Below are 10,082 nucleotides of genomic sequence, written 5' to 3'. Positions count from 1 at the left end.
AAATACAATTCATGTGGTTTAAAAAAAATTCAAACAAATACCATGAGTTTTGATCCATTAACAAATGCAGTCCAAATAACCAACAATGTTAATTTTTGCAGACGTGGTAAAAAATATCGCATGGCTTGGTGTAGTATTTTCATCCTTATAAATTCAGATGAGCAAATAAAAAGATCTCATCTCTCATTACAAATTCAACATTTTGAACCCTAACTCATTTCTCTCTTTAGAACCCCTTTTTCCTTCTCAAATCAAATGAAATCAAATCGATGTTTATAAATCATAAGTAGAAATTCAATATTGACAAGTTTGTGAACAAGCTCATCCAATTTTTACGAAGAAAAAACCAGAATTGCAAATGGTCTGAGTTCATCAAAGACGAGAGAACATTATTTTGTGTATGACAAGGTATGTAATCTTACTCCTCAAAGATTTTCTTCCCATTTGATTTTTTTTCACTTATTTGGATTTAGTAAAAACTGAATTTTATTAGTAGTCGATAATCTCTGTATTTGATTTTATTTTGTTCGGTTTAGTAGTTTGTGAAAAAAATCAGGGGGATAAGTAAACATATATTGTTGGGTTTGATTTCTGGAAGGAAAAAGTTAAATTTAGGGGAATTTTGTTTTAGTTACAAGTTATTTTTCTGAAGTGCGTAAATGGATTATAATCTATTTATTCTATTCTTTCAATATTGTCCATTTTGTTTTAGTTACAAGTTACTTTTGTCTAACCTTTGATTATATTAGTATTAGTTAAATTTGTAACTTTTGTCCAGAGAATAAATTGCTCTTGTTTGAATTACTCTTGTTTGATGTCTATGGAATTACTCTTGTTTGTTATCTATTGAATTATTCTTGTCTGAATTACTCTAGTTTGATGTCTATTGAATTACTCTTGTTTGTTGTGTTTTCGTTAAGTGTTTTATATTATGCATATAGGTTGCAAGAATGATAGGATTTATGAAATTAGTCATTCATCATGTAGGATAGTGGGAGGTAAGTGAGGAAGACATGGTATATGTTAGTTGGTAAAATAAAGGTAATTGAAAAAGGCAGACATTAATTACCTATCATTGTTTTCATTATCGGACATTAGTTTAGCTTTAGGATATATTAATACGTTTTAGACGTGTTCAAGATTTTTGGATTATCTGGGAAGTTAGAATATGAGGAGGTACTTATGGACAAGGATGTGCTTAACATGTTGGAATATAATATGCCATATCAGTCTTATGAATTATATTTTGTTAAGATAGTTCATGTTTCTATTGATGAAGTAAATTGCACACAGTCACCCAATGAAACACATCCACCTCCTAAAGCACACACAACCATAACTACACACCCACCTCTTGAAACACAATAATCTCTTGAAACACATCCACCTCCTGAAACACAACAACCTACTAAAACACATCCACCTCCTGAAACACAACAACCTTTTAAAACTTATTTAACTAGTGGGGATGATTACTCAGGTGGTGAGGATTATGATGAGAGAGAGATAATGATAGTGCTATTATTGAAAGTACTGTTGGTCGCGTATAACGTGACAAGGTTAGTTCCAAGGGGGGGGGATATGAACTATTTAAAATTTTGTCCGTTAAGGCTGACTTCTTTTCCTTGAGAAAAGGTTTACACAGCGGCGCTAAGTAGTTTTAAGACACAAGCTTAGTCAACTGGTGACTAAGTCTGTTTCTTTCCTTGAGTCAAGAGATAACACTTAAGTCTATTCCTGAACTCAGCTTCTTAGTGCACTCAACTCAGCGTGAGTTCGTTACTTAGTCAGTTTTATAGCAAGCAATATATAAAGGAGTTTAAAGGTTAGAAATATGTTACTCAGTAGACATATCCTGGTTCGGCCTCTCCGCCTACGTCCAGTCCCCGAAACTCGTTTCGAGATTTTTGAATCCTCTACTGAGCTCTTTAAAGGTAGAGCATAAAACCTTTTACAACAGAAGCTGAGTATACAAGAGTACCTTCCTCTATTCCTCTACTCACTCCTATAACTACCGCTGAGTACTATAACCGAGTACTCAGCTTCTCCTTTCTATTCTTCTAGAAATGATAAGTGTTTGTCCTAAACAACAATTGCTAAGACACTTTAGATGAATAAAATCACTCTAGACTTTTACACAATGATTGGAATTGGTGTAAGATTTGCTTTGCTTTTCTCACAGAACTTCAAGTATGAATTTGGTCAGCGTTTCGACTTGATTGAAGATCTGCATCGAATGAAGCATTTGAAAGGCCTATTTATAGTGACACTTCAAGCACCGGTGATTTCGAATTTCGAAATAACCGTTGGAGGCTAACGGCTTCCTGTCGCTTTCACTCAGGACGTGCTCAGTGTCGTTGGCCAATGAGATTCTTGCATCTTCTGTCTACGGCAGTTCTCAACAGCTTTTCGTCAGATGAACAGAATGTTTCGACATTTATAGTAAAGACTTCCAGACAGCTTACTACGTCTTCTGAGCTTTACCTAAAGTAGAAATACTTTGTCTCTAAGTTGGTTCTGTTCTGCCGCTGACCTGACTACCTTGTCGCTTAACTCAGCAGCTTCGTCTTGAAGCTATTTGGTCGAAGGCTTCTCGATCCTTCTTCATGCTGAGCTGGCGTTTTACTTGATACGACTGCGTTTTGTCTGCCTGGGCCGTGAGGTCTTGATCTGTTGACTTGGGCTTGACTTCCTCTTATGGGACTTTAGGCTTTTTATCTTAATGTCTTATAAATCAATTAACTCAACATTGAACAAACACATTAGTGTGAATAAATCAAAGCATTTAAATTTAATGTGTTGGAATATTTTTATCATTCACATAAATAATTTTGTCAAATCAAAATCATGTGGAAAGGTGTTTCAACAAACTCCCCCATTTTGATGTTGGCAAAAATATTCAGTAAGGAACTCAGTGTTGAGCTCCCCCATGATAGTTGACCTTGTTTTTCTCAAGATACTCCCCCGTAAGGGTTGAGCTACTGACTTAGTTTTACTTTAAACATTTCAAGGTTTAATCAAGTAAGTCTAAGGTCAGTTTTCAGAATTAGGTCAGCTCATGGAACATTTTCTTTTTAACTCAGTTAAGTTATGCGGAAGATTTAGATATCAGAGTACGCTAAGTATATCTTTGTTCAATGAATTTTAGTTAAGAGGACATATAAAAGAGGTCAACGTATAGATCAACACAGCAGACAATCATGAAGCAATGTAAACAAATAACACAGTTGAATTAATGAAGATACGTTAATGTTTAGCACAGAACATAAGTAAGCATCATATAAGATTAGTCAATTTGAAAAATAGATGCATGCATAGTTTTGGATTAATGGTCAGCACAACAAAATACATCAGGAAAAGAATACAAGTTTTAAAAGCTAAATCTAGCAATTCTAGTCAAGCTATTTTTTCTTGTAGTTGACTTGGGCAGAATGCTCTTTGGCTTTTCCCTTTTGTTTCTGCTGACTGCCAGATGCTTCTCCTGTATGCTGAGTTCTACCAGCTTGTTCTTTCTCCCCCGTTTTGCCAGCATCAGGTGGAGGAGGAATGAAGGTGTCGTTGAGGGCAGCATGAGTTAACTGCACAGAGAATGCCTTAAGCTTACGCGTGCTTTCATTTAGAGCATCAAAAACAGGAACACCATCATCCAAGACAGAATGGGGAACCCTGATCGAAGCACTGAGCATACTCAGAATGTATTCTTGAGACTTCCCAACCCAGGTGATAGTGTCAGTCAGCATGACATAAGCTTGATGAAACATTTTAAGCAGAGCCGAGTCATAATACTGACGTTGAGCATTCATGTGATGCACATGTTTGAAGATGGATTGGGAGTATTGCAGAAGCTCATTTGTCTTGAGTTGGTCAGTTTCCATCTCTTCCTTACTCAAGTTGAGTAGACAGACAGCCTCACTAATTTGCTCAATGGAGCATTGGGAGGAGGAAGAGAGTTGAGCATTGGTTCTAGCTTGCTCAGAGTGAAGCTGGGTAAAGAGTTGATGAACTTCAGCAGAAGTTGCATACATAGAGTTCGCAGCTGACAGGTTTTGAAATTGACCCTGGAGAGAGTTCATGTGATTGACCATTGTCAGCTGGAGTTCGGCCAGCTTTACTATTGATTCCTGCTTGGGCTGTTGAGACTGGAGTGATGTCATGACACTCAGAAGATCCTTAAGACCTTTGATTTCTGTGAGAAGCTGAGTGATAGAGGAAAGTTGAGTTGGCTCAATAGGAATAGACCCAGCGACGTCGGCATTGGTATGATGAAGGTCCTGGAGTAGGGCTTGAGCTGAGTCAATGATTCTTCGACCAGACTCAGTGGCATTCAGATAAGTATAGGATCCATCATGGTTTGGCCCAGTTGCCGGAATACGAGTAGAACCGGAAGGTGGAGGTGTTTGGTTCCTTTCATTATTGGAAGTGCCAGCATGATCAGCAGCTGGACTTGAGTTCAGATTGCCAGCAGAAGCTGACTGGTTGATATTCTGCACTTGAGGATGTGGAAGAGGGTGATCGGTAGAATTATCTACTTGCTCAAAGTCAGGCTGAAGCTGACTGGTTTAAGGAGGTTGAGGAGTTTCAGCACTGACCTGAGCAGGTGTTTCCTTTGCTATCTCAATGTTTTGAGCAGCAGGGACTTCGAGGATGTGCTCGGTATTATCTTGACCTTGAGTAGCAATTGAGTCGGCATGTTCCTTAGGCTGAGAAACAGAGGCTTGCTTTTGCTGTTGCTCTGGTGGAGAAAACTCAGTTGGATTAGAGAAGAATTTGAACTGCATGTCAGAGAGATCAGTGATCGGATCCCATAGAGGTGAGTCATCCAGAAGGTCAATGACTGGGGATTTATGAGCCTTCTTCTTAAGTCTCCTCAATTTCTTAGTCTTTGGAGGAGAGGGGTCAGCTTGAATAGAGTCAATTGAGTCAGAAGGTGAAGTTACCCCTTGATCAGCATGATCCTTTGCTGTTGGCTCAGCTTGTTTTTCAACCAGCTCAGTGTTGGTTGTTTCATGTTGCTCAACATCTGCTGTCTCCTCAGCATCAAACTGACCTCCGAGATTACCCAATTCTTCTTCATCTTGGTCAGTGGGTGTTTTCTCAAGATCAATGCCTTGACTTCTCATGAAATGTGAGTCTTCAGAGATAACGACGTCAAGCGGGGGTGCATCGATAGGACTTAACCCAGAAGAGATCTTCTTCTTCTTTCTCAGTGGTTGCTCAGGAGTGTCCTCTTTTTCTTCTTCCTCGGGCTCAGCTTGCCTTTTGAGGTTTTCTGCTGACTTGGGTCCAACCTGACCTTGTTGAACTTGAGGCTTAGTTCCCTTGGACACAAACCGAATCTTTTTCTAGTTGCTTTATTTAGATTTCTATAATCTATACAAACCCTCCAACCAGTGGTGGTTCGTGTAGGTATTAATTCACCTTCTTCATTCCTTACAACTGTTATGCCTCCCTTTTTAGGTACACAATGGATTGGACTAACCCATTCACTATCCGAGATAGGGTAGATGATTCCATTGTCAAGAAGTTTAGTAATCTCATTTTTTACTACTTCTTTCATGTTCGGATTTAGGCGTCTTTGCCTATCCGCTTTAGGTGGCTTATCTTCTTCTAAGTGAATTCTATGCATCACAATACTTGGATTAATACCTTTTAAGTCTGAAATTTTCCAACCTATGCTTCCTATCCTATTTCTAACAATTTCTTTCAATTTCTCTTCTTGGACTTGTGTTAATTTGTTAGAGATAATAATAGGTAGAGAATCGCCTTCGCCTAAGAAAGCGTACCTCAAATGACTTGGTAATTCTTTAAGTTCTAATTTAGGTGGAACTATAATTGAAGGCGGAACTGGTCCATCTTCTCGAATCAAAGGTTCTGGGTCCTTATCTTCTAGTTCCTCACTCATTATAGGTTCTATTATTTCTTCTTTTTGAACAATGTCATTTACACATTCTTCAATTAAATCAAGTTTCATACAAGCGAAATCTTCCATAGGATATTTCATCGCTTGGTTCATATCAAACTCAATCTTATCATCTCCTATTCGTAAAACTACTTTCCCTTCCGACACATCAACTAGAGCACGTCCCGTGTTCATGAACGGTCTACCAAAGATTAGCGGACAATTTACATCATAAGCAAAATCTAAAATAACGAAATCGGTAGGAAAAATAAATTTGTCAACTTTAACTAAAACATCCTCAATTATACTGTATGGTCTTTTAGTGGTTTGATCCGCTAAATGCAAAACCATATTGGTACGTTTGATGTCTTCTTCTAAGCCTAACTTATTAAAAATAGATAATGGCATCAAGTTAATGCTTGCTCCTAAATCACAAAGACAACTTGGGAATTCTATATCGCCCAATTTACACGGAATGGTAAAACATCCGGGATATTTGAGTTTTGTGGGCAAATTGCTTGACACAATCGAACTGCAATCTTCAGTTAGCGAAATGGATGAAATTCCTTCCCAACTGATTTTCTTTGAAATTAAATCTTTGAGGAATTTACCATAATTGGGAATTTGCGTAATTGCATCCATAAACGTTAAATTAATATGCAAATTTTTAAGTTTGTCTAAAAATGTTAAAAGTTGTTTGTCATAGTCCTTGTTGCGGACTTTGTGTGGAAAAGGTGGTTTGGGTACAAAAGTTTTTGTACTAGAGTCAATCGGTGCATCTTTTTGTTTTAATGTATCTTCTTTGGACTTTGGTAATTCAGTTCCAGATAACGTCGAATTTCCGGGCATTTCCGGGCCTAAGTAGTTTTTCCCTGAACGAAGAGTGATAGCCTTAACATGCTCTTTCGGATTTTCTTCCGTATGGCTTGGAAGACTTCCCTCTTTGCGGGATGGAATTGATTTAGCGAGTTGTCCAATTTGAATCTCCAAATTATGGATGCTAGATGATTGGTTTTTAATAAGCTGATCGAATTTATTCTCGATCCGTTTAAAACCATCGTCGTGATTACTTATTTTTCCGCTCATAGCATCAATAAATTTATCGATTTTAGAAGATAAAGTGCTAATCGTGTCTCTGGATTGATTTTGATAATTAGTAGGACGATTTTGATTAGCATTAGCATTATTATTATCTCTCCAGTTAAAGTTAGGATGATTTCTCCATCCAGGATTATATGTATTGGAATAAGGGTTATTATTTTGGTTTTGCCCTTGGACAAAATTTACCTGTTCAATTTCACTCATACCATCGTAATCCACATCCGTTTGGTTTGGTTGACCATTAGAATCACACGGTGCCATAAACCTATCAATTTTGTGCGATAAGGCAGAAAATTGGGCTTGCAACATCGCTACTGGATCAAGATTCATTATACCTTTAACTGATGAAGTAGTTGAGGATGATGGTTTCGCTAATGGTACGTGTCCACGTTCCGCGGGCCACATACTGCTGTTGATTGCCATTTCCTCTAAAAGTTCTCTTGCTTGGGCAGATGTTTTCTTCATGAATAACCCTCCAGACATAGCGTCCAATGAACCTCTAGTTGTAGGATTTAGTCCATTATAAAATGTTTGCATTAAAAGTTCAGCGGACAATTGGTGGTGTGGGCATAAACGTTGAAGTTCTTTAAAACGTTCACAAGCCTCATAAAGAGTTTCACTATCATTTTGAGAAAAAGATGTTAACTCTTTAATGACTCTTGCGGTTTTTGCTAAAGGAAAAAATTTTGATAAAAATGCTTGGGCTAATTGCTCCCAAGTCTCAATTGATGCGCCTGGCATAAAAGTTAACCATTCTTTGGCTCGATCCTTCAAAGTAAAAGGAAAAAGGCGAAGTTTAATTGTTCTGCAGTTACATCAGTGATTTTGAAAGTGTCACAAATTTCTAAGAAATTTGTCAAATGGGTATTAGGATTTTCGTTAGGTAACCCGTAAAACGTTACATTATTTTGCAACATATTAAGCACACACAGGCTTAATTTCAAAATGATGTGCATTAATTTGGGGTCTAACTATACTGTTTGTTACACCGGCCACTCCTGGCCTAGCGTAATCCATAAGTGTGGCCATAACTTCTGGCTCGGTAATTCTAGTTTTTATTGGGGTTTGGTTTTTCTTTTTCTTTTCTTTCTTGTTCTTTTTAAGAGTTCTTTCAATTTCTGGGTCAATAGGATTTGGTGACGTGCCCGAACTTCGAGAACTGCGCATGAACTTGAAATTTCGCACGAACAGAAACTACCTATAAAACATAATTTTGAAAAATAAATATGTTAGTAATTGAAAATAAATAAAATGTAAAAGTTTGAATAAACCTAGATTCGTAATAAAACACGAAAAATTTAAAATTTTGTCAAAAATTTTGGCGTTCCCCGGCAACGGCGCCAAAAACTTGTTGAGCGATTTCCGCAAGTGCACGGTATACGCTTGTAGTAATAAAAGATATCGATCCCACAGGGAACGTTTTTTAACAAAACTTATTTACAATCGGTTAAAATTACTTTAAGGTTTATAATATGGAAAAATCGTTTAATCGGTTTTGGTTTTGAAATTGCTAGAATGAGAATTAGATTAGAATATGAAGATGTTAGAAAATATCTGATTTAAGAATGAATTTGCAAAACAGGAACGTTTTAGTACTTTAGAAAAGTAAACAAGTATATTTGTTTGTATTAAGCAAAGAAAACAACTTTAAACTTTGTACGAATTATAAAGATGAAATAAATGACGGAACCTCTAATTAATTGGCTTTGAACGCCACAAAACCCTTTCGGGATAAATTGCCCTTAATCAAATTAAAACTCTTTCGAGATAATAATTTGCCTAAGTGTTCAACAAAGTTTCCTTGTAAAGATTTTGGATTAAATACGTTTTAATGAAAACACCAGCAGTCACTTTAGTGGATTGGTTACCATAAGTGCTGCATAAAGATCTATCGAATAGAACGGACTTTATTAGATGAAATATAAATTGATACAAGTTTACAGAGAACATGGAGCATTGAACTCTTCGACGGCGTGCAAGTGAACGGGTTGTCAATCCTTTCCTTGGATTTCGTTAGAGTTTGTCAGGCTCAGGGGCGAATCCTCTACTCAATCTTCTCGTTGAATCTTCGTAATAGAGACTGGGTCGGTCCACTACCAAAATGAAAACTAAACTGGAACAATGTCTAAACGCTACTGAATTTGTTATTATTTAGTAAACAATGTGTGTACATCATATTGCTTTTGAACAGAATCGAAATCTAACTTCTGAATCACTTGATTCGGAATTTCTGCATAAATTCTACACTAATCTCTTTCTTCTACACATATAACATTATATTTCAACTCTCCATCAACTCTTTATTTATAGATGTTGAAGAGTCTTGATTGAAGTGTTGTGTCCGTTGTGAAGGATCGTGTCCGCTGCGAAAGGACGTCTTTATCCACCCGAACGATCGCGTTTCGTCGAAAACGAAAGTGTGTAACTAGGCTTCTAAAATCTCCTGCTCATACCGAGAATATTAAATTCTCTACTGAGAATGGGGGAGCATCAATTTGTACTTCGGACGAAGGGAAAGAGAGGCTGAGGGACGCATGTCGCGACCGTGAATAGTGGGGGCCGCGGTCGCGGCACGGAGCATTTTTCACTTCTTTGGCTCTCGTTCGTGTCCTTGACTTGGCGTTATTAATTTTCGTTGTCTTCGACTCCTTTTGTAGGGCTTTTCTTCTATTTTTGAGCTCTTTTTACTCCTATTTGGATTTTACCAAATATTTATGTACCTTGCATGAAAAAAACATATTCGGGAGTAAAAGTATTCTAAATAGGTATAAATAGCATAAATTCGTAGCAATATTGATGTAATTATTGATGATATTTTAGGTATATTTTGGGCTTAACATCAACCTTATATCCCCTTACGCTGTTGTAAACTAGGGAGTAGGTACATTCCATCGGTTTCTTTCCCTTATCCTGCTTCTGTTTCCCTTTCGAGGAGGTAGCTTGGTCAGCGTGGGGTTTCTTGCTTGGTGTTGTGACCTTAGAATGGTCATGTTGACCTTCTCCTTGAGATTCATTTAAGGTCTCCTCGTGTTCTTGCTCAGTTTGGTACGATGGATTTTCATCGGAGTGGTTGTCGTTGTAA

The 10,082-nt window shown here is 37.4% G+C and overlaps 1 non-coding gene across 1 annotated transcript; it reads left to right on the top strand.

Annotated features, from left to right (window-relative positions):
* The first annotated feature begins 7,553 nt into the window (after positions 1-7,553).
* Positions 7,554-7,660, top strand: LOC136231539 (small nucleolar RNA R71). The gene has a single exon (XR_010689912.1). It is a non-coding gene; the product is annotated as a small nucleolar RNA R71 (small nucleolar RNA).
* The last annotated feature ends 2,422 nt before the right edge of the window (positions 7,661-10,082 follow it).

This window comes from Euphorbia lathyris, chromosome 5 (genome assembly GCF_963576675.1).
Source record: "Euphorbia lathyris chromosome 5, ddEupLath1.1, whole genome shotgun sequence".
Lineage (NCBI taxonomy): Eukaryota > Viridiplantae > Streptophyta > Magnoliopsida > Malpighiales > Euphorbiaceae > Euphorbia > Euphorbia lathyris.
Note: the sequence above shows the minus strand (reverse complement) of the source record. Positions and strands in the feature narration are given on the sequence as shown.